The sequence below is a fragment of the Myotis yumanensis genome, unplaced genomic scaffold (genome assembly GCF_028538775.1).
Source record: "Myotis yumanensis isolate MYYU_CA2020_CCGP unplaced genomic scaffold, mMyoYum1.0.hap1 SCAF_6, whole genome shotgun sequence".
NCBI lineage: Eukaryota > Metazoa > Chordata > Mammalia > Chiroptera > Vespertilionidae > Myotis > Myotis yumanensis.
In genome coordinates, this window is record NW_027223757.1 from 21,695,525 (window position 1) to 21,720,627 (window position 25,103).

Sequence of the window (25,103 nt, forward strand, 5' to 3'; positions counted from 1 at the left end):
TCCAAGGAGGCCCAGAAGGTGGTGGTCATGGAGGGGAAGGACCTGGGTCAACAAAGACCCCTCCATTCACTCCCCTTTATAGGACGTCTTAGTAACTGCACGACTCCAGGTGGAGGAACGAGACAGTAGCTCAGGATTAATGAGTTTCTGGACCCAGTGGGCAGCCTGGTCAGACTGGGCCTATGGAGGTGCACAGAGAACAGGTACATGGCTTACTTAAGGTGGTTTGAAAAGCAGGAGATTCCACTATGACACAGAGGATATGGGGCCCTGATATGATAAAGAGCCCTTTCTACCCTATCTCTCAGCTTTGAGGCTCTTACAAATATTATAATAGTATGATCCTGTCTTTTTAATCTTTAACATTATTCTATCATACCTAAGGATGTGCATGCATGTCTGTTTATGTTTCTTATAAGCTAAGAAGTCACTTTGATGAGTTCAAATGTTGCATAGTTAGAACTTTTTAAAAAATATATTTTATTGATTTTTTACAGAGAGGAAGAGAGAGGGATAGAGAGTTAGAAACATCGAGAGAGAAACATCAATGAGCTGCCTCCTACACACCCGCCACTGGGGATGTGCCCACAACCAAGGTACATGCCCTTGACTGGAATCGAACCTGACACCCTTCAGTCCGCAGGCTGACGCTCTATCCACTGAGCCAAACCGGGTAGGGCTAAAACTTTATTTTTTCATATAAAAATGATTTTTCATATGGAAAGTATTGATATATTAGAAAATGATACATTCTATTAGAAAACAGGTTTTTGAGTACTTTCATACAGTAGAAAAATATGAGAAGTTGGTAGAAATGTAAAATTTATTTCTATTTTTAGATATATAAATATCATCTACTTTCTCAATTTGTTTCTAGGGTTCTTATTAAATTAATTTTGCAATATAATTAGACTTTTTAAAAAAGTTTATAAATACAAAATCTGTATTCTTCTTTATTACAAATTCTATTTTCCAGAAAATTAACATTATCTTTGCCTTTATCCATGATACATATAGGGAACTAGGGAACATAGACAAGAAGAGATAGTACATGACTTTACAAAACCCTCATTTATTTGGACTTATTTAATACAAATCAGAAGCATACATTATAAAGACAAATTATATACTTTGTATACAAATATAAAATAAAAGCAGATATATTGAAGGAACAAATAATAAAAACAGTTAAAGCAGTCACCAGATTTCAGACCTTTTTTTTCCAGTTGTTTTGATCATATTTTTTACTATTTTTCAAAATGTATAGTTCTAAACTTTTGATATTGCACTGAAGAGAATTTGCTTCAAATAAGTGCTTAAGATACAAATGCTTAAGAGGCAGCAAACATCCCATAGTTTGTTATCATGCCACAATAAAAATTCTCAGTTATTTACCTGAAGTATAAGTGAATAATTCTTGTTACACATTTGGGGTTTCCATTTTACCGGTACAGATACAATAGAACATTGTTTATTAAAATACAATGCAAAAGCTTTGGACTTACATTCTAAATTCTTTACTACTTCTTGCTTTTATTTATTAAAATATCAGAGATGAAAATACCAGGAGCAAATGGGAGCACTGCTCAGAGGGAGCTCTGAGGACAGGAAGTAGCCCAGACTCCTCACTGCCACCCAGCAACCAGGCCCCGAGAATAGCAGTGTGGTTTTCTTAAGGGTAAATGAGTTGGATGCATCTTATTTTCATGTTCTGGTTGCTCTCTTTTCTTTATAAGATTTCTTTTTTTCTGTGTCCTTTTTTTTTTTACAAGTCTTTTTAAGTTATGATCAAGAGAGAGAGGAAGGATAATAATGGCTAACATCTTTTGAATGCTGGGTGTCAGGTACTTCATTGGATTCTTTATCTGTAAAAGCACTTGTTCTTTTCTCTGTGTTTATTGCCTTAGACAGAAAACAAAGGTTTCTAAAAATTACAAATGACACAAAATTAGGAGGATTTAGGCAATGCGTTGGAAAATAAAAAGAATTAGCTAAAAGTATTTTATAAACTAGAAAGATTTATTGGAACAAATAAGTTGAAATTCAACAGGATAAATGAAAAAAATCTTACATTTAGATTCAAATAGTCAATTTCTTGTGTGGAGAATGATGAAAAACTAATCTGGTAATAAATGTACAAAATACCTGAGGTTTTAGTGTAAGTTCATGCCACCCAAGAGCATGGATTTGCTACTGAACCCCTAACTCGGTTGTATACTCTATGACTTGTAATATAGCGTCCAATCAGGGGAATTAATAATGTAACCTCACTGGCTGCAGGTCAAGCAGGAAGTGCACTGTTGAGTCCTAGGCACCACTTTTTAGGAGAGAAGTTGACAGCCAACTGGAACATGTTCAAAAGAGAGGATGGTGGAGGGTCTGGAAACCATATCATACGAGGAATAACAAGGAATGTGTTCATTTAACCTGAAAAAATGACAAGTTGTATTAAAAGTTTCGAAGGCTGTTCTATGGAAAAGGAGGTAGATTTTTCTGCATAGACACAGAACTAAAAACGAATGGAGGTAGTCGCAGGATGGTAAATTCGGGTTCACAGGAGGAGAGAGTTTTCTAACGATTAAAATGATCGTGAACAGGCTGACTTAACAATGGTGAGTTGCTGGCCGCTGGGTGTTGGGCAGGGTCTGTGTGTCCACCTGTCAGAGTTAGGAAAAGGGGGTAAAAGCTGCAAAGTCCTTGTGAGTCTGAGGTAGAATCTATGACAATACTTTTGTTTACTTCCTACAAAATGCATGGTCAGGGCTTCAGGCAAACTTTTCTCCTTTCATAACTGAAGGCCCATTTTCATTTCCATAATAACCCCTTCAGGATATTTTTATGCCTTCAGTCTCTAAAGCTGAGGCTTCCCCCAACACACACACACACACACACACACACACACACACACACACACTCTGCCACTTTCCACATATTTTACATCTTTGCTCCTTTGGCCACCTCCTAAGTTTTTAAAAAGGGACCAAGGTCAGTAGATGAATAACAGTGGAATACATTTAAGTCAAAGTCACAGTCAGCAACTGTTGCAGAAATGTTTTCCCCAAGTTTATTTCTGACTCTCACTGTAACAGTTCATGACCCAGCTTGGCACACATCAGCCAGGCTGCTGCCTTGTACCATGTGTGGGAAAAGGTATACCAGAGACAGAGTAAGAAGAAAACACGAATGTTTGCTTCATAGCAAAAAATCACGGAAGTGTTGCATTCAATTACTAAAAATGAAGTTGCAGATGTGAGTGCATTTTCTTGGGGATTATAAAGTAGAAACATAGTCGGAAAAGAACAGACTAAAATGTACTATTGTCAACATTCTTCTGTATACAGTTTTTAAAAACTTTTTGTGCACGCGTATTAGTGACTATTGTATTCTTCAGTGTGCTCCCTTCATCCAGAATGAATGGGAGGACCTCATCACAGATTTATAAATTGAGAAATGGACACTGTGGAGAAGAGACTTTCTCCTCTTTGATTCCTCCCTCTCTCCTTTCCTCCTCCTCCTCCTCTTCTTCCCCTTCCTTCTTCTCTTTGTCTTCTAACAAAGGGGCACTATTATTCTTATAGCCCTCCCACCCCAACCCCCAGCCGTCAGTCTAGAGATTACGAATGTATTTTTAGTTTAGGTCTGGCATTTAAACTTTTTTCCTGGGTATTGCTGTTTGCTGACTTCACAACTTTGCAACGTCTCTTTTTTTCTTTATGTAAAGCAAACAGGACAGCATAAGCTCCAGAGAACAGATTAGTAAAATTTCAAAAAGTCAACTCAGCATGTCTCGAATTATGAATGCAGAAAGTTTTCCCTGCGTTGCGTGGTTCTGGCCCGGCTGCCCTGGCCGGGTGGCTCAGCCCGGCTTGTCCTGTGTGGCTTGGGGCCTTTCACTCAGGGCAGGTCATTAACCGGCTGGTGAAGCAGCGGCACATTGTTCTGCTGTTTTCAAACCACAACAGCCTCTGTGGAATCCAAGGGCCATAAAGACATAGTTCTGATGCTGGCTGACAGTGGCATAATTCATGAGCTCCATAACTTAAAGGGATTTCAATGCAATTGTAAAACTAATAAAAAGTGAGTTGCTTTGAGGGAAACACTGGTACCTTTTTTAATCAATTGATTCTACCACTTTAAAAATACCACCAGCCTGGTAGCTCTGTGTGTGTGTGAAGATCAGTAAGCTTCAGTCTGATGCCAGCACTTTCAAGTAAACTCATAACATTGCTGTTGGACCCAAGAGAAGAAAAAGAAAAAAGAAAATTCCAGAACAATTTGTGGCCTATAGCCAGTAACAAAGTGTTTCTCCCTGTACTTTTTTATCATCCCCCGCCCCCTCCCCAAATGTTGATTATGCCCAAGTTAAAAAAAAAGTTTTGGTAACTTTCTAGAAGGTTTAGATTTCAGTCTGGATTAAAAAAAAAAAGCCTCAAATGAAAGGCTCTCTTTAATCAGATAATTGACCAGTCAGTAATTTTAGCCCGTCTGTGACACACCAGTTGGCAGGTACAGGGGTCCACAGCCCTGAGCCTTCTCCTCCGTCCCCCTTCCCTGCCCCCTGGGACTGTCACCGAGTTTCTCTGTCTTACTGACGGTCCCCAGAGAACGTCCCCAAAACGTTTTGGAGATCAGAAAAGGAGAGTCAGCTGTCAGAGGGGACCATGCAGACGACTGTATCCCTCCATCACCTGGGGGAAACGTCGGGCCCCATCGAACAGCTGTCTTATATCCAGAGCCCCCACGTTTCAAACGGACCCCCGGGTTCCTGAAATCCTGGCTCTCAAGTTGTTTGGGAGGCTTTGCTGGGGCTTTAAATACAAGTACATTAACTCCTCTACGTTAACTCCCCCGTCATGAGTAATGGCTGTTCAGAAATGCCCTCTATAATGTCACGTCACAAAAGACTCAGAAAATTATCCCTTCCCTCCATTGTCTGCCTGTTTTCTTTTATTCCTCCTCTACTCCTCACGTTCCCTGGCAGCCATGAATGAAATGTAACATGCTAAATGACTGACATCCATTAAAGCTCCTCGACAAACCTTGGCCTGCGTTTTGAAAGGCCCTTGGAAGAAAAAGGATTGTGTGCTCTTTGAATCCTGGTCTGCTGAACGGCTGCCAAGTGAGGGCTGCTCCATTCAAAGGGCTGAGTGAATAAATGAGAATAACATCCTTGGGGACCCGCAGGATCGGTTTACTCTGAAAATGCTCAGCTCCACAAAGGGTCAGAGTCACAAGGTAAATGAAAATGGCTAGGAGGGGACTTTGATGGCCGAAACACGGTAACCGTAGAGGACTTGAAAGAAAACTTTATTTAAAAAAAATAATAAAGGAGAGAAAAAAGAAGTGGGGGTGGAGGAACCCCAGAACTGCCAAGGCAATTGGTAAGAATAAAACGTTTCGACAGTGACACCCATGAATATTTGTAAATGATGCACGGGCAGTACATAAATCTATGCGCTTATGAAAATGAATAAGCTCTTTCTCCATCCACATCTGTAAACATCATGAATTAACTTTATTTTACACATGAATAAAAACTGGGTCAAGCCTGTTAGCTCATTTTCTTGGTGGGTTATAACCTAAGTACTCAAATTTTCAACTTAGTTGCAAGCGATAAAATCTAGTGAGCCATCAAACATGCCATTTTTTGGGAACATTCCTTGTTTTCCCCCACATGCTATTTCTCAATTAGAATGATTTCTAATTGACCACTTTAATGGAGGTGCGTTAGAAGTTTCTAGGCAAGGAAATCATAAAAAACCACAGGCATTCTTGACACATATCTACAGAGACACGGTATGGTCCCCATCACAGGGTTACTTCCCAGAAGACCCTCTTGCTCCTCCTCACTTTTTCAGATCACCTTTAGATGTGTAAAGTCTGGTAGTCTAAAGAAATCCTACGGAGTTAGTCCATCAAAGCATTTACAGTGAAGATGGAAACGAAGATCTGGCCCCTCCTTTTATTCAGCAAATGATAATCTCAACAGGGGCAGTAGCTGAAGTGGGTGAAGACTTGTGGCAAGTGGCTGTCTTGCCTCTATGCTATCATTTTCACAGGGATGATAAATTATCACACAAATTCAAGCTTGGAGGGATGTCATGGGTTGAACAATACCCTCCACCCCCCACCCCACTTCCCCAGAAAGATAATGTTCACCCAGAATCTGTGAATGTGAACTAATTTGGAAAAGGATTTTTGCAGATGCAATTATGGTAAGGAATTCGACATGAGGTCATCAAGGATTAGGGTGTGCCCTGAATCCAATAATGAGTATCCTTAGAAGAGAGGAGAAGGGAATGTGAAGACAGTGGCAGAGGTTGGAGTTGCGTGTCAATAAGACAGGAGTTGCCAGCAGTTACATGAAGCTGGAAGGAAGGCATGGAACATGTTTTCCTGCAGAGCCTCAGTGGGGACTATCCCATGGACACCTTGATTTTGGGCCACTGGCCTCCGGATCTGTGAGAGAATCAAGTTCTGTTGCTTTAAGCTACCAAATTCCTGGTGATTTGTTACAGCAGCTCCAGGAAACTAATACAGATGACAATGGCTGTGTGCTGTGGCAATCATGAGGCCATCCAGCTTGGGCTTGCTGCTCTCCAGTAACAGGGACATCCATTCCTTTGGGCAGCCCACAAAATTACGGTCATGTCGGCCATGTATGCACACTCTGCCCAAGGCCTCCTTGGTTACCATTTTCCCAGGAGAATGCTTCCTGGTTTCAATAACAAAACACGCCAATCACTTCAGAACAACATTGTGTAGATGATGTTTGTAAAGGAAAAGAAAATTGTTCTTCTAAACTCATTACTGTCTGGGAAAAGACTCATGTTATATTCCAAATGCAATTGGTGTCAGCATCGTGTGTAAAGGCTGCTAGTGGTCAGTAAGTCCCCTTACTCCACACAAAGCAGCAAAATTAACTCTCCGGTACTTAGGAATTAATGTTTCAGCATTTTTTAGCCTAACTTACTAGTCCTTCACTTATATATAGGAATCATCATGTTTTAACAATTTGGTTGGTGTTTTGGGTTAGTATGAGGCACATTTAATTTTTTTTCCATTTAAAAAGAATGAGAAATTGTCTTTCAGTGATTGTTTTCTTTCAGAATGTCTGATTCTCAAGAATGGATAATGCACATTGGGCAAGAGAGATCTGTACTTCTTTTTATTAGTATATGTACATCTTTTAAAGGGGCATGATTGTAACCTTGGAGAAAATATTTTGGTAAAAGATGTGACTTATTATCTTTGCCTAATTATCTGAATTAGAAACTTAAGGGAGTGGCCAACTTAATGTAGATTTAGGGTCATTGAGTGGTTCCAAGTTCTGGTAGATTATTCTTCCATTTTCATGTATGGTACTGGCTAAAAAAGACTTTTGAATAAAGGTAACTTATTTAGAAGAAACTGTTTTTAGGACATAAAATATTAAGAGAACACATTTACTAAGTTTGAGCTTTTGGGAATCAGGTTGGTAGCAGAAAATGCTTTGTATTTAATTATTATAAAAATTTAAGGAATACGATATTTGAGAAGAGTTTCAAGTATGTCTAATTATCAACAAAATGTTTTTAGGTGTTGGTGGCCTAAAAAAGTTAGTGTGTTTTCCTGCTACAATAATTCCCAAGGAGCAATATATTGGAAAAGTGGCAGAAAGTGTAAATTTATGAAGCAGGAGTCATAACCAAAAGTTCATATGTAGATATCCATTTTATGTTTAAAACATATATGTGGAAGAAATTCTAGTTAAACACACACACACACCCCCATGACTAGTGTGGCTCAGTTGGTTGAAACATCATCCTGTACACCAAACTGTGGCGGGTTGATTCCTGGTCAGGGCACATAACTAGGTTGTGGGCTTGATCCCACAATCTAGTTTCTCTCTCACATCAGTGCTTCTCTCTCTCTCTCTCCCTCTCTTCTTCTCTCTCTAGAATCAATAAGAAAATCATAGATTATTTAGTGTGAATTTAACATAATGATTTGTTCTCAAAAATCTTACCTTTTTATAAAAAAATGCCAAATAAGACTGACACATGGAGTTCATTACAATCTAGCTAATGGTTTCAATCACATTCATAACAGAGCTGAGTAGGCAGAAAACATTTCAGGACCCGTGTCTCCAAGCACAGAGTACGCAGAGACATGGGCTTCACACACAGAGGAAGTCAGTGCCCAGATGACTGACGGCTGATGCTTCTGTCACCCACACTTTTTACTCACGGATAAAGGGTTTTTTTTGTTTAGTTTCTCAATTTAGACTCTCTGCAGGGCCCAAACAAAGTGTTGGTAAGATACATTTTATTGATTTTTTTAATGCTTAGTCCTATGAGAAATTTATAGTAAAGTTTGGATGTAATGCAATGAGAACACTATATTTCTTTTTGGTGGCATGATACATTTTCAAAATTTACTCGTTTGCACGTGGAGAAAATAAGAAAATGATTTATTGACACTGGCAGTACACATTTGTGCTTGCTCTTTCTTTTTTTCTTGCATTTAAATGTGATTTAAAGTTGACATTTATCCAAATGGTCTTTAAATTCTAATTTTTATTTTTAGTATTTTGTTAGTTTTTCATATACTACTTAATTTTGTTAACATGAACAAATAAGCTATCCTTTTGGTTTCCTTTGGGGTGTGGGAGTTGGTGAAAAGGAGGAGTTTGTTTATTAACTTCTTTTTCAAGGACACTCTGAAAAGAATCAGAGTTTTGAAGCTTATTTGAAGCTATGAGCTCTGTTGAAATGCAATGGGGGAATTCTTTGTCTGTGTGTGCAGTTCTGGCCTTCAGGGGGCAGCCAAGTGCAGCGAAGCTACTAGTAAATGAGTGGGCAGACATTGCCCAGTTTTCTTGCTACCTGAGTAACCCTAGTTCAGAAAAATGCAACAAATGCCAAAGTAAGCACTTCTTCCCTATCTGTCACTGCGTGGAAGAGAGCTGAGGCAGCCATATTTAATCAACACTGAAGTTTCCCCCTGGGTGATGTTCGTGCCCTTCTGTAATATTTTATTCTAAGCCATTTCCCAGACAGCATTATTGATTCGTGTCATTATTCTCCCCCAAGCTCCAGGAGCTCCTGCAATGTGATACCAACTGCAGTTCTCCTCGTGAACATAACCTCAAAAACGAAGAGTGAGGTGACTGCCTGCAGCTCTCAGACGCACCCAGATGGCATGTTCTGTATGCAGTGTAGTGTAGGCATTCAAACTCTCACAATTAGACATCAATTCGTTGTAATGCATTTGCAAAAATAGAAAATTACCCAAAAAAAAGGGAAATAAAAGGAGTTTGGCATTTGTTTCTTACTTCTGCTTTTTTACTTAACTGGTAGACTTATGCTCATAGTGAGCAGATATTGTACTTAGGTATTTTGAGTGGGTGGCTTAGATGAGAACCTCCCCTCCCCTGGAAGTCTCATTAGCAACAATAATACATTTATTTTTATCTTGAATAGAGTTTTGAAATTCTTTCTTTTATCTTCTCTCAGAGGTAAAGAAGAACAGTAAATGTTTTCTTTTTTCTTAATGACAAATGCTGAGTTGTAAGAGGCCTGGTTGTTGGATGGATAAATGAGGCAATGAAGGAAGGATTGACAGAAGGAAGGAAAAATGAAGGAAGGAAGGAAGGAAGGAAGGAAGGAAGGAAGGAAGGAAGGAAGGAAGGAAAAAAGGAAGATCCTGTAATTTTCATTATTCATCAGAGTTCTTCTTACTTTCAGTTTCTCAAAGCCACTTCAAATTTGAATCCATTAGCATCCTTAAAAGTGTGTATACTCTTACCTTTTAGATATAGTATCATAAATAGTAACCAATGCTCTTCATGTCATTCCTCATATATATCCTTACACACATATCCTTGGGTAAAGGTCTACAAAATAGAACCTAGATATTTGCAATTTTAGTACCAAGTTTTTGTTTTGTCTTGGGCCCAGTGCAGTAATGGAGGTTGAGATGCTTTCCTCCAGTGTTTTTCTAATTATTGCATAAAAGACAGCTCCTGTAGTTCTTACTAAAATCTACATTGGCAGTTGTATGCACTTTAGAAATCTTTTTTGTCTAGTTCAGTTTAAGTTTACAATTGGAATTTATCATTGTACAATAATCATTATCAATCCAGAATGCTGCTTGCTACCTTTTAAAAGATAAAGTTATTATGTTAATAATTTGCCTATTTACCATGATAGAGAATAAATCAAGATAAGAATAATCACAATACTACCAATTATTGAACATCTATACTGCAGGCATCATATCAGGCAATTTTCATCAACATCCAATTTTTCACAAAACTGTAAGAAGTAGGGATTATACTTAATTTAAGTTAAAGATCAGAGAGATTAATTATTATTGTTTTAGTTATACCACTTAAATTACTTCAAGGGAAGTAACTGTTTTCTAAATAATCTATAATAATAAAAGTGTAATATGCTAATTAGGCTGGATGTCCTCCTGGACGACCTTCCGAACGAAGTCAGGGCTGTGAGGGAAGCCCGGTCCTGGGTGCTGGAGGAAAGCTGGTGCCGGCAGCTGGGGGAAGGAAGGCCTACTTGCATGAATTTCATGCATCGGGCCTCTAGTTATATAATAAAGCCAGGATAATTCTAAGAAAAAACATTAATGTAAGATACTTGCCTTACTACATATGAAACTATATTATAAAGACATCGTCATTAAAAGTAAATTATTGGCACAGGAATGAGCAAATTGATAGGATTGAAAAGAAAATTCAGTACAGCTCGGAACTAATTTCACTGAATTCTCCATAAATGACAAATGCCTGGCTAAGTGTTCTATATAGTTTTTATCTCTTAATACTCACATGGTCCTAGGAGGCATTATTTTTTTTTCTTTTATTAAGATTTTATTGATTTCAGAGAGGAAGGGAGAGGGAGAGAGAGAGAGAAACATCAATGATGTGAGAGAGTCATTGATCGGCTGTCTCTTGCATGCCCCACACTGGGGCTTGAGCCCCCAACCCGGGCATGTGCTCTGACTAGGAATTGAACCATGATCTCCTGGTTCACAGGTCGACACTCAATCACTGAGCAAAGCCGGCCAGACAAATAAATATATAAGATTCCATTGCTTTTCAATGAGGAGAGATTACTCTAGAAGTGATGACATTCAGTGAAAGGTTCTGCTTCCATTGACTGGAAAGGGAGCTGAGGAGAGATAGGTTATGGAAGAGAAAAAAAAATCCAAGATGATTAGGCTTTTATTTTAAAAGTGGAAGATATGTGAACATGTCTGAATTGGAAGAAAAAAGCCAAGAGAGGTGGAAAAATTTTAGGCACAGGAGAGGATAATTACTACAGTGTATCCCTGAGTAGGTGGCAGGGAACAGAGCCCAGGAAAATTGTGGAGGGATTAGCTGTCACAAAAGGAGAAATACTTTCTCTGGTGACTGTTATGTGCATGAAGAAACTGAAAGATTTCCAAAAAGCTTATATCTGTTTCCTCTGACTGCAGTATTATCTCAGGTCAAAGCTAGTAAAGTGGAGAAAATTCTTGGGTTTAACTTACCTCTAGATAACATTTAGATCTTTGTACTGAATCTTGCTTTACTCTAACCAGCAGAGCATGTTCCCTTCTTCCACAATTACTATAGTATTCATTTGCAAATATTTTTACTTAATTGCTCATAACATATCAAAAAAAAACTCTTTTGTTTTGTTAATCCTCACATGAGGATATTTTTCCATTGATTTTTAGAGACAGTGGAAGGGATGGGGAGAGAGAGACAGAAAAATAACGATGTGAGGGAGACACATCGATTGGTTGCCTCCTGCACATGCCCGACCAGGGCCAGCATCAAACCTGCAACAAGGTATGTGACCTTGACTGGAATAGAACCCAGAACCCTTTAATCCACAGGACCAAAACTCTATCCACTGAGCCAAACCAGCTAGGGCTCAAAAAAAATTTATGTTCTCTATTTCTAAGATTTTCTTAACAGAAATTTGAAATCCATTACTATTTTTAATTGCTGTACATTCCAGATAGATATGAATATTTGTTTGCTTAAGTAGAAAGATTGCAGATGATTTAAAGCAGTAACCACATCTCTATGATTTCTAAAACCCTTGAACCAGAACAAAACCAGAACTTCAGAATAGTCTCTGTCACTGTCCTGAAATTGCTCCCTTGAAAGTCACTATTCACTTATATCTTGTCAAACCCAAGTCTTTTTCTCTTGATCTCTTGCCAGATATGTCACTTTTAAATTCAACTCTACAAGCATTACTCAAGCATAGATAGTGTACAAGTCTAAGTAAGTCAATGGTAAGAGGCAGTCAATAAGACAGCCCAAAGCTTCAAGTCATTTACAAAATAAAATGACAACACATACACACATAAATACACACATGCACATACATACCACTAACTATAATGTAATGTATTAAGTGCTACACAAAGAGTATAAACCAAAGGCTTAGGGAACCAAGGAGAGAACAACTAAGTCTGCCTAAAGAAGATGGATCCTCCTGGGCCTTGAAATACAAATAGGAGTCTGAAATATCAGTTATGGTGCAGCCATCACAGTGCTGTCTCCTTCACCAGCAACTCCTCTCTCCACTCTGCTCCAATCCCAAGTCTATCCTCAGTTCTTCATTCTTCTCCATACATACTTTCTCCCTGTCAGCTTATCACTTCTCATTGCTTTTAACTATCAGCTTTCTGGAGGAGAAACCAAGATGGCGGCATAGGTAAACACCTGAGTTTGCTGCCTCGAACAACCACGTCAAAAATACAACCAAAAGACGGAACGGACATGATCCAGAACCACAGAAAGGCTGGCTGAGTGGAAATTCTACAACTAGGAGGAAAGAGAAAAGCATACCGAGACTCAGAGGAGGTGCAGTGCTGAAGTAAAATACTAAGGTTCGGAGTGCACGCGGAGCGGGCTGGCGGCTGAGGGCGCGGTTGTCGTTTTCAATCGGGAGGGAATCTCAGGCTCTGAGCTCCAGTTCCGGGCGAGTCTCTAGGGACCCAGACTCAAATGGGAGAAGCGGGACTGTCTGGCATCGCTCAGAACCCTAGGGCAGCTTTCTCTCCGTGGGGCTTGCAGCGATTACTGGGACACTGAGAAGCAGAGCCCCCTAGGAGGCATTATTATCTCTACATTTTTAGAAAAAGAAACTGAGCTTAGACAGATAGATTTAGTAACTTGTCCAGAGTTACACAGTTAATCACTGTGAACATGTCTTCCTAATTCTAGCATCAAACTGCTTTACCATTAAGTCAAGTTTCTCCCATATATCATGGAATTTAGTACACGATAAAAGTAGCATTTTAAATCAGCCAGTGGAAAAACAATATGTTATTCAAAAGCGGTGCTGGGATAACTCTATAAGTTAAGGAAAACATTAAATTGAATATAAATTCCAGATAGATCAAATAAATAAACAGTGAATCCATAAACATCTTAAAAGGAAATTAGGATGAATACTTTTATATTCTTGGGAAGGCCATTTTAAATTATAACAGGAAAACCAGGAATCATAAATTAAAAGTTAATAATGTTGGTAAATGTTTTAAACTTTTACTACAAAATATATATTAAACAATTTAAAAGGCAAACAACATACGAGGAAAATATTCACAACATACATGTCAGACAAAGTACTAAAAATCTTAATATATAAAGAGCTCTTTAAATCAATAAGAAAATCATAATTGGTACTTTAATTGCAAAGTGGGCAACGTTTATGAATAAGTAGTTCACAAGAGGAGAAATAAAAATGGTTAAAAAATATATCAGAAATAATAAAGAAAAGCAAATTAAAACATGAATGAGACAGCATTTTTGCCATACATGATTAGAAAAAATCAATGTTTTGTGTTAACAAATAGTTTGGTGAAAAAAGGTGTCATATATATATATATATATATATATATATATATATACACACACATCCCATCTAATAAAAGGGTAATATTCAAATTAACCATCACTGTCACAAATATGGCAGTGAGCCGCCTGGTGGAATGCTTGCTTTGTCGCTGTGGCAAGCATTGCACTGTGGCCGTCGAGGGCCTCTGAGCAGTGGGCATGGAGCGGCGGGGCGGGGGTGGGGGTGGGGAACGCTTGCGTTCGTTGTCGCCCCAGCGATAAGGCAAGCGTTCCGTGCCCAGCTGTGGATGGGCCTCTGGGCCACAGAGAGCCTCTGGGCAGCAGGCACAGAGCAGCCAGGTCCTGCAGAGAGCTACTGGCACATGGATTTGTGCGCAGGGCTACTAATACACACACACACACACACACACACACACACACACACACATCCTATCTAATAAAAGACAAAAAGGGTAATTAACCGTACCTCCGCTATGCTTCCCATTGGCTAATCAGGGCGATATGCAAATTAACTGCCAACAAAGATGGCGGTCGGCAGCCACGCAGCTGAAGCTAACATGAGGCTTGCTTGCTCCAGTGATGGAGGAAGCCAAGGTTCTTGGTCAGCTGCGGCCCAGCTCTGAACCTGAAAGCAACGTTTCAATTATAGAAGCTAAACAAACCCCAGATACCTGCTTTCAGCAGGCTGTGGCCTCAGAGCTGGGAGCGCCAGTGACAGCAACAATGTTTCAATTATAGAAGGTAAATAAATCCCAGAATAAAAAAAAAAAAAAAAAAAAAAAAGGAGAGGCTGGGAGCTTCAGTCGCTGGCCAGCCTGAAAACGGCCCTCAGCCCCTCACCCAGACTGGCCAGGCACCCCAGTGGGGACCCCCACCCTGAAGGGGGTGTGACCAGCTGCAAACAGCCACCAGCTCCTCACCCAGGCTGGCCAGGCACCCAAGTGGGACCTCATCCTGATCTGGGACACCCTTCAGGGCAAACCAGCTAGCCCTCACCCATGCACCAGGACTCTATCCTATATGGTAAAAGGGTAATATGCAAACTGACCCTAACAGCAGAAAGACTGGGAATAACTGGTCACTATGACACACACTGACCACCAGGGGGCAGACGCTCAATGCAGGAGCTGCCCTCTGGTGGTCAGTGCGCTCCCACATCGGGGAGCTCTGCTCAGCCACAATCCAGGCTGATGGCTGCCAGTACAGCGGTGGTGGTGGGAGCCTCTCCTGCCTCCTCAGCAGCGCTAAGGATGTCCGACTGCAGCTTAGGTCTGCTCCCTGCTGGCAAGTGGACATCCCCCGAGGGCTGCCGGGCTGCCAGAGGGATGTCTGATTGCCATCTTCGGCCCAATCCTCCAGGGAGCAGGCCTAAACCAGCAGGTGGTCATCCCCCGAGGGGTCCCAGACTGTGAGAGGGCACAGGCTGGGCTGAGGGACCCCCACCCCCGAGTGCACAAATTTTTGTGCATCGGGCCTCTAGTATATATATATATATTATTGAATGAAAAATAAAAACATTACTATTTGTCCTATGAATTCCAAAAATCTTAAGTTAAAAAAATAGACAATTAAAATATATTACAAGATATTTAGAATGTTCAAATAGATTTATTGCTGCATTACTTAAATATCTATCATGAAAGTATTTCTGTTAGACTTAATAGTATATGTATACAATAGGATATTATGAACCATAAAAGTGATGCTACAAAGCTATATTTATGAGCATGAAAATGTGTTCATGATATTTAAGTTAAAAAATGCAAGCAAGAAAGCAGCCATGAAAAATCATATGTGAATACTAATATATGTCTAAAGAGAAGTCTAAAGGATAGTCAAAACATTATTAGTATTACAGTGGTTTTTTTTAAAACAAATCTTTATTGTATGTAAATATTATGATGTTCTATTTTTACTACCAGGAAAGCAGCGAAGCTCCTTTCCTTCTGGGATACAGTTGGGAGGATATACGTGCTCTGGTTTGGCAGCTACCCTCTTCTCTTTTTTAATTAATGCAAATATGTTCTACTCTGCCATTACTTTGGTTTGTACATGGCTCTGGCTAGTCATGACCCATGCTGTCGTGTTGCCATATATCTAACTGGCCTTACTGCTCTCTGAGTATTTCTTACTTAAAATCACAGAGAAAAGGATTCTGATTGACACAAGCTATCTTCTTCTCTTCAATCTAGACCATGTCAAATGTCACTGGTAGGCTTGTGGCTTGGCTATCCTTGGGTCAGATGCTCACTCAATATAGTCATTGGGTCTGATTAGGGTATTTCATGACACCCAGGCCACCCAGGCCAGTCCCTCAAGTAACAGTTCTGAGCAAGGCCATTCCTTTTACAAGGGCATTCCAGTGGTCAGGCAGGGATTATCCACTTGGCAAAGAAAACTATCATGTAGTGACTATCCTATTTACTTCCTATGACTATTTGTTTAACAATTTAAAGAGCCAGTGGGGACAAACATAGCAGGATTTCTTCTGTGTAACCTGGGAAATTCAGAGGCAACAAAACCATATCCAGAAGGGAAACCTATTTTTTTCGCTCAGTCTAGAAAAAGTTTGACATAGAAATAATGAGATGTCATTACCAAATTTGATCTCCAGGTGCAAAATATTCAGACCATTGAGCATTCTGGTGTACATTTTTAAGAGCCATCCAGAAATACTTCTCAGCATGTGTAATATGGTAATATTTCACTTCAAGAAATGTAATATGTGAATTTTACAAAATTAAAAATCAAAGAAGATAGAAAAATAACATTTAACAGTTTAAATAGTTCAATGTAAATTTCTTTAATAAAATTTTATAGCAATATTAATTTGTCCATGTTGTATTAATTTAAAATTTGAATTTCTTATAAATCCTATATAGCAATGATTTACACTGATCAATTCCTATGATTTACTATCTCTAAATATCTCATTACAAGTCACAGCTTACTGATTCATAAACTGAGATAAGAAATTTTGGTAATGACACTTCCAAATTTATATATTTAATTATTTGTTTGAACAAAGCAAAATCAAATCTTGTATAATTATGCAGGGGGTTAATTTTCATGGCCAATGTCAATAATACTGTGAAACTTCCCTAAGTAAATAGAAGAAATGTTTCTATTACCTGTTTAGGCCAGTGTTTCAACCCAAATCTGAGGATTCAATTCCATGATATCACTCCTTTCCAATTATATTTATGAAAGGTTTTAATGCAAGTAAACATAATACTCTAATTTTGTCATTCCATTATTTCAAAACCATGATTAAAATTCCCAGTGTGTCTTGGAGAATGCTAGCACTAGGGAGAAAGATTAAAAGATACAACCCCCTAATTTGATGGAATTTGAAGTTTAGCAGAGGAGACAGATAAGTAAATAGATGACAGCATGCACTTTTCTATGAAAAGTATTCAGGATGTTAAGGGAGGCCTGGACATTATTCCCTTTTTCATTCCTTTTGGGAGTCATCCATCTACTAATATTCTCATGAACATTCAAGTGTTTCAATATCCTGGTTTTGAGTGTCTTCTCAGGGTAGAACTGTAACACGTTTCTGGAGTTAATCCCTAGTCTACACATATACACACAAGCCCTTAGGCATTATTCCTACAGATATGAAACATGACTTTAAATTCTTGCCAAACAATACTTCTGTAGTGTTTCTTGTTCAATGAGAACTGTTGTATTGAGTTCTGACAGCAATAAAGGTGTTTCATCAATCCATCTCATGAAGTAGTGGGAGCCATCTAATGCAACCAACGAAACACTTTATAAAGTTTAATATTCTCATTTTGTTTCCAAACACTCACTAAATACATGAAATATATTCTTTAACACACATATTGTTGACTTTCTGTAGGGTAAAAAGAATGTGCCTTGTTTAAGTAATTGGTATCCAATCTCCCACACTCATCTTACTTAAAATCCCTTCTTTTTTGCCTACTTTTTAATATCAACTTATAAGTCATTTTGCAGTTCCCTGGGTGTCATTTTTGTAGATAAAAATCAAGTAATACAAAAAGTAAAAAAAAAAAAAAAAGGGAAAAGTGAATTGATATGTGAATTAAACATTTCCTTGATGGACAATGAAAAAGACCTAAGGAATTCTCTTGATGATCCGTTTCATTTCCTAGTTATACGACTTAGAAAAAGATAACCTTCCACAGAATCCATTGAGGAAGTGCTCTTCTAACCTAATTGTGGGATTTCAATTTCAATTAAAATAGGACTTTTCTCCACACGGTCTGAAATTGAGAGTAAGGCTGAAATCTTTCTCAGCAAAGTCTGTGCGCCAGCAGACTCACCCTGAAGGACAGAAAAAAATGGGTAGAATAAAAACCCCGATCTTCAGAAAATGTGTTACTTTAAGACAAATATCAGGCGAAAGACCCAAGCGCTATGATGTCTTTTGGATATACAAAACACAAATTATAGCCACTTGCTTTAGCCCAGCTAATAAAAATACAGTTAGAATATAGAAAATAAATGTTTCTTTCTGAGAACAGAATGGTAAGATATGCGAGTTATTAGAGAATTAAAGGCTAAGTAATTACTTGTACAGTAGTAGAAAACATAGAAACCTGCCAAGTAAAAATGCCAAATGTGTAGAAAATAGAATAAAAATATGTTATTAGGAGAACATAACATAATGTAGAAATCAAATGCAAGATAAAAAAGTAGAATACTAAACAGAACAAAGGGTAAACATTTAAGAAAGATAATAAGCAAGCATTTACCTAAGTTAAAAGACAAAGGAATAATACATTGCATGTTGCTTAAGGTTTACATGACTTATCTTGACTAAAATATTACGAACTTCTCCAGAAAAGGACTAATGTTATGTTTTGATTCCTTGCATGACATCTGAGGGGAAAAAGGCTAAATGGTGATTATTAATATCTATGTTTTGAATTGTGTAGTAGTTAACATGCTCCTGATTTGACTGCAATCTTCATTCTTGTCTTCCCTTTTCCTTTTTTTCTCTCTCTCTGATTTCTTCTCATTCTAATGAGAGGATGGGAGAATGGATGTGCATGTTTCCAATTGTGCCCCATGTCTGCCTCTATTTCATTTTTCAGTCTGGGACAATACCCATCAGGAGGTTGGCGTCTGAATTAAAATTGTTTTATTGTAGATGTCTCCTTTTAAAAAGTTAAAGTAGTCCCTATCAGCTTTGGGGTTAATGGTTTCTTATGTATGCTGACTGACGTCCTACTAAGGTAGAATAAAGAAATCTTTGACCTACATCTTCTTCTGGAACATTTTCAATTAAATTGAGAGAAAATGCAGCAATGAATGAAATTGGTGAACAAGTTTTCTTAAAAGGAATTTAAAAAGGTTTACTAAAACCCCTGAGAGAAACTCTGGTCTATTTTTATGAGACCCATGGCTGCCTCTGAAGTGCTCTGCTCCCAATCTTGATATCTGCAGGCTATATTTCCCGGGCTCTGGTGTCCTCCAGCTTCTGGCTGTTCTTGACTGAATGGATGGCTCTGGTGATTTGTGGGTGGGAGAAGAGAGAAGCCAGGGTGTTCCTTAGCCCATCTCTCTGCCTCTGGTGGCATCTTTAGCAACGATTGCTTCTCCTCCATGGCTCCAGTCCCACCTGACTTGCTTACCATTGTTTAAGCTTCTTCTGAGTAAACTTGAATCCTGGCTGATACAAGAGCATCTTCTTGAACCCTCATTCACGGTTGGTGGAAATGAAGATTGGTGCAGCCACTCTGAGAAACAATATTGAGGTTCTTCAAAAAATAAAAATGGAACTGTTGTATGACCCAGAGATTTCACTTCTGTTTATATATTCGGAGAAACCCAAAACACTAATTGGAAAGGACATATGCACCCTTATGTTCATTGTAGTGTTATTTATAGTAGCCAAAATATGAAAGCCACCCTCAGTGTCCATCAGTAGATGAGTGGGGAAAAAATGCAGTGGTACATGGAATATTACTTGGCCATAAAAAATAATGAAATCTTATCATTTGCAACAGTATGAGTAGACCTAGAGGGTATTATGCTAAGTGAAATAAGTCAGTCAGAGAAAGACAAATACCATGTGATTTCACTTATATGTAGAATCTAAATAATAAAATAATTGAACAAAATAAAAACAGACTCATAGATACAGAGAACAGACAGATGGTAGCCAGATGGAAGAGGGAGGGGGGTGGGTGGAAAAGGTGAAGGAATGAAGTTAGTAATTGGTAATTGGTAATTACAAAGTAGCCAAGGGGATATAAAGTACAGCACAGGAAATATAGTCAATAATACTGCAATCACTATGTGGTGGCAGGCCGGTACTGGAAATATTGAGGGAACACTTTGTAAAGTATGATTGTCTAATCACTGTGCTCTACACCTGAAATAATACAAAATAATGTTGAATGTAAACTATCATTGAAAAAAATCAAATAATACCTTTTTCTAACCACCCCACCTGTGACAATAATTTCCTTTGTGTTGCTAATTTCTGGGTTTCTCACTATCACCAGTTTGGTTTCTCAGGTTCTTTATCTCTTGTGGTGTAACAAATTCCCTGCATTAAACTCACTTGAAGTAATTTCTTTCTTCCTGGTTAGAAATCCAGATCTAACTTAGTTTTGAAAGTCATTGTTGTTGAATGAATTTTCCAAGGATTGCATATTTCAGGGGGTGAGAAAGGCTATATCAACAATATTGGCTGAATATTGTAAAAATTAAAAAAATAAATCAATGGTTATTTTATTCTACATGATACCAAATAGCCAGTTTAAGGGATTTATTTATTTTTCATATTGAGTAATGTTTTCTGGATTGTGTTTGTGTAATTTTACCTCATAGTTGTTGTCTCCCCTATGGTTGCCTAGAGAAAATCTACTCAAATCACAGAATTTGAATTGAATGCCCAGTTGGCTGTCAACAGCTTCCTGTGGACATTTTGACCTCAGTCATATTGCATCAAAAATGGGTCATGTTGGCTGTCTGAAAAAACTTAAAAAAAAAAAATATATATATATATATATATATATATATATATATATATTGATTTCAGAGAGGAAGGGAGAGGGAGAGAGAGAGAGAGAGAGAGAGAGAGAGAGAGAGAGAGAGAGAGAGAAACATCAATGATGAGAGAGAATCATTGATTGGCTGCCTCCTGCATGCCCCACCCTGGGGATGGAGCCCGCAGCCTGGGGATGTGCCCTGACCGGTAATCGAACTGTGACTTCCTGGTTTATAGGTCGATGCTCATCCATGGAGCCACGCTGGCCAGGCGGCTGTCTGAAAAAATTGAAATGGTTAAATTTACTGTAGTTGAGAAAAGGAAGTAGAGAAAAAGAGAGGAGGAGAAAGGAAAAGAAAAAAATAACACCTTGAAACACCTGGGTGTTATAAAGGGTGCCCCTGTCACAAATGGATACTTTGTGCAAGTCATTTAACTACTTGGAGCCTCAATTTAACCTTTAGGGATGTACATGAGTTCAGATGCAGTCTGTGAATAATAGAACAGTGAACTCATCTAGTTTTTGTTATCACAGATGTTAAAGGTCCCTCAGTGGAGCTGCTCCAAGTTGTCCAGGTTTGGTAATGCAGGAGTCTGTGGCATCCCTAAAGTCAGGTTCATTTTATTGTTTTCTTTGCTGTCTGAGATGCCACTAAGGTCACAAAGTTCAAGGCAGCTGCTAATGCAAATGCTGACTTAGGAGGTGTGGGGTACAGGCTAACAAGTCCCACATGCTGGACCGAGGACCACAGTCAGAGTGGAAAGTATTTAATGACTGTTACGTGGTGGTGGTGGTGGTGGTGGTGGTGGTGGACTCGCAATGTGCTGGAGCTAGCCAGCTTCTACTGGCTGGGGAGAGCCAACGGTTAAATTTTCAGGGACCCTGGGAACTGGTTGTTCAGTACAAGTCATTACTAACAATTAAATGATGTAAACACAATCAAAGGCAATAAATAGTTATAACTCAGGCCACTCATTATTTTACCACTTTTCTCAATTACTGATGTTCTTGACTTTTTTAATGTCTGTTGTGGAAATACTCTATAATGGGGTGCTTCTACTCATCTCTTCCTGTCTCTGCATTCAGTGATGTCCTGGTGAAAGCTTGAAATCGATCATGGTGGGAATATTTACACCATGGAAACTGGAAAAAAATTCAAATCAGGATTTTCCCCCTAGAGAGATTGTTGTTAAAACATTTACTAACATACCACTCTGGTTAACCGATGTTGCATTTACACTTTACATTTTAGTTTGAAAAAAAATCTGGTTGTTATTCCAAACATAAAGCCAGTAGTTCTAAGTGTACATATCTGTGTTCTTATTTGGAGCTTGGTGTCACTCTGTATGTGCTAGTTATTCATAAGAAAGAGGAGAGTATAAAAAGAGTGATGCTAGATGTGTCCAGTCTATGCTCATACGTAAGTGGCTACATATATGAAATGTCAGCTTGCTCTCTTGTTTGGTCTCGAGCATCCCCTCACAACAGTCATTTGTTCTGCATGGTCTGGGCACAGTTTCATATTTTGCCTTTGGCAGCTGAGAGCTATTATTGGACCCCACAACATCTGTTTCAACAACAGTGGGTCTCTGGTCAGAAAAAGTAATTACAAAAGAAGTCAAAAACAAAATGTCATAACTTATGTTGTACATATACAGTAAACATGGTTACCGGCAAAAGAAAGAAAACCCTTTCATATGGTTGGAGTTATTTACAAAACGATGACAAGTGATGAAAGGCCTGAACCGTATTTTGAGTTTGAGGCTACATAGAAGAGAGGACGCTAACTAGCCAACTTTCCTGATGTGGGATGCTTTGCAAAGGTTGTGCTAATTGGCAAGATCATTCTCCAGCGTGATCAACTATATGAATAACAAAATGTAATGGGTCCCAAAACATTCGCTCAGTCCTGCTGGTTCCTTTTTCCATCAAATTTTCACTCATCAAGATAGAAGTACAAAGTGCTGGTGATTTCCTGGAAGGCTGAATAGTTTTTCCTAACCTGGCAGCAGCAAGAGCAGTGATGTTTACATTGGGTTGATGAAATGCAAGTAATAGACAAAACATAGAGAGTTGTGGGACCAAGAACCTGTGAAAATTCCATCATTTTTTTTTTAGTTTGCTGCCTAAGTAAGAGATGATGGAGAGAAACTCAAAATCTCTTTTTCTTTCCCTACAGGACTATGCTTCTACTTTTTTTTTTCTTGAAAATTCTGTGTGTGTGTGTGTGTGTGTGTGTGTGTGTTTCTGCTTTTGAGCAGCACAACTCTCTTCCTCCTAAGATTTTTGAGCATTTAGAAGCCAAACAATGACTAATGCTAAATCTATAGTTTTTAAAAACCAATCAATAAATGTCCTCTCTATGAATATATTCTTTCCTCCAGGACTGCGGCAGAGTTGGGTCATGAAGGCAATTGTGTTCAGTTTTATTTTTAAGCCTCTGGGCCCCACAGAACAGCTGCATGACTGCTGGGACCCCAGGGGAATACGACAGACCTGGTCCGTGCTTTTCCTCCCACCCAGATGAAATTTTTAGTTTTTTTTTTCCCTAAAAAGGCAACTACCCATTTGCATGGTTGATTGCCTCTATCCCAGATAGTTTTGAAACTGGTTATGCCTTAACTTAGTGGTTGCTTCTCACACTCATTTTGTGTTTAATGGTGTGAATCAGCATGACTCCAAGGCAGTGGTGCATGAAAGTTAAGGATGCAGACTAGACCTCAACTCCATAGGTTGGAATCCTGGTTCTGCCATTTACTATTATGACTTTGGCTAAAACACTGATTTGTTTGTTTGTTTTCTAAACAACATTTATATGGAACTTGCTGTATGTCAGACAATATTTAAGAACTTTATAGATGTGAACTCATTTAATTGCACCACCTGAGAAGAATACTTTCATTATTCTCCGTTTTTTCAGATGGGGATACTGAGGTACAAAAAGCTAGCAGCATACACTGAGGAAGAGTGTAAACTGTGGAGTGGAACTGCCTAAGTCTGGATTCCAGATTTGCTATTTTCTGCCTGTGTGGCCTAAGGTAACCAAATAACAACACATCCTGCCCATCATTCTTTGATAGAGAGATATTTGGAAAAAAAGCCAACGGAATAGGAATGACATGTCAGAATAAATAACTGACTCTTCAGTGGAATAGATTTTGTTCTTTAAGCAAACCATTATATTCTCCTTTCTTTTCTTATTTTGTAATATACTTTAAAAAATTCAGCATGGTCTTGATCTATCTTTGTAGTATCGTTGTTATTATAATTAATACTATAGTAGGTAGAGAGGTATTCATTGCATTTTTATGATTTTTGCCTCAGTCTGCTAAGAAAGGAAAAAAGGAAAGGCATTATCTTTTAGACAAAGAAACTTAAAAACCCAGATACTCTTATTTGGAGAGGAGTAATACATATTACATTACTTCCATTATATATATAATTATAAACTTAGTCATTCCAGAAAGCACATGTTCATAGCAAAAATTTTACTTTCCTTAATTTCTGGATACCGCAGAGCATGTCTGTGAGCAAACAGAGTATCTGGGATTCAAGGTAGTTCTGCTCTGTAGGTGTATGCTGATCTGTAATGAACCATGGCTACATACATTGCACTGTACTATACCCCCACTGGCAGCCAACCAGAAAGCCCCAGAGACTTCTGGACATAGAAAACACTGCCATGGGACTCTGGCTGTTTTCCTCTCTTCCTGGAAAATAAGGCCATTTATGGCTGTCCTATCCCACAGTAGCAGAAATGTGGTAATCTATTCTTTTTCAAATAGACTTTCCATAATGTTTCCCACCAAGAATTGCTAAACACTCTTGAAATTCATCAAACAGTGGTAAGGCAACCCTCTTTTCCCTCAGCTATCTTTCACAGTTGGAAAACATGTCAAGATAAGATAGAGATTGGAAAGCTCTTGCTTTTCTGGTAGGAATTGGACGAACACTTTTAACACCGGGACAGATTGGATAGATGTTTGCATGTTCAGTAAGTGGCATTTTTGTTGTCTCATTTAGAAATTTTGAAAAACAGCAGATTCTTTGTTGTTTTTATTCAGTTCTTTTAAAATTCATCCTTTTGGAGTTTCTTGGCTTATGCATTTATTCAGAGTCGTTTTAGCATGTACATTGAAAAGGAAATGTGTGGGTTGTTCTTAAGTTCCCACTGTGGACATTTGACTGACATTTAAAAAAATTCCATTCATGTTTTGAGATTAATGGAAAAATCAGTGCTTTAAAAAACT

The 25,103-nt window shown here is 38.5% G+C and overlaps 1 long non-coding RNA gene across 1 annotated transcript in view; it reads left to right on the plus strand.

The window, feature by feature from the left end:
• Positions 1-23,870, plus strand: part of LOC139013057 (uncharacterized) — a 49,736-nt gene extending 25,866 nt beyond the window's left edge. Inside the window, exon 3 of the long non-coding RNA XR_011471924.1 lies at positions 23,774-23,870. This is a non-coding gene — a long non-coding RNA (uncharacterized lncRNA). The remainder of the gene's footprint in view (positions 1-23,773) is intronic.
• Positions 23,871-25,103: the final 1,233 nt, after the last annotated feature.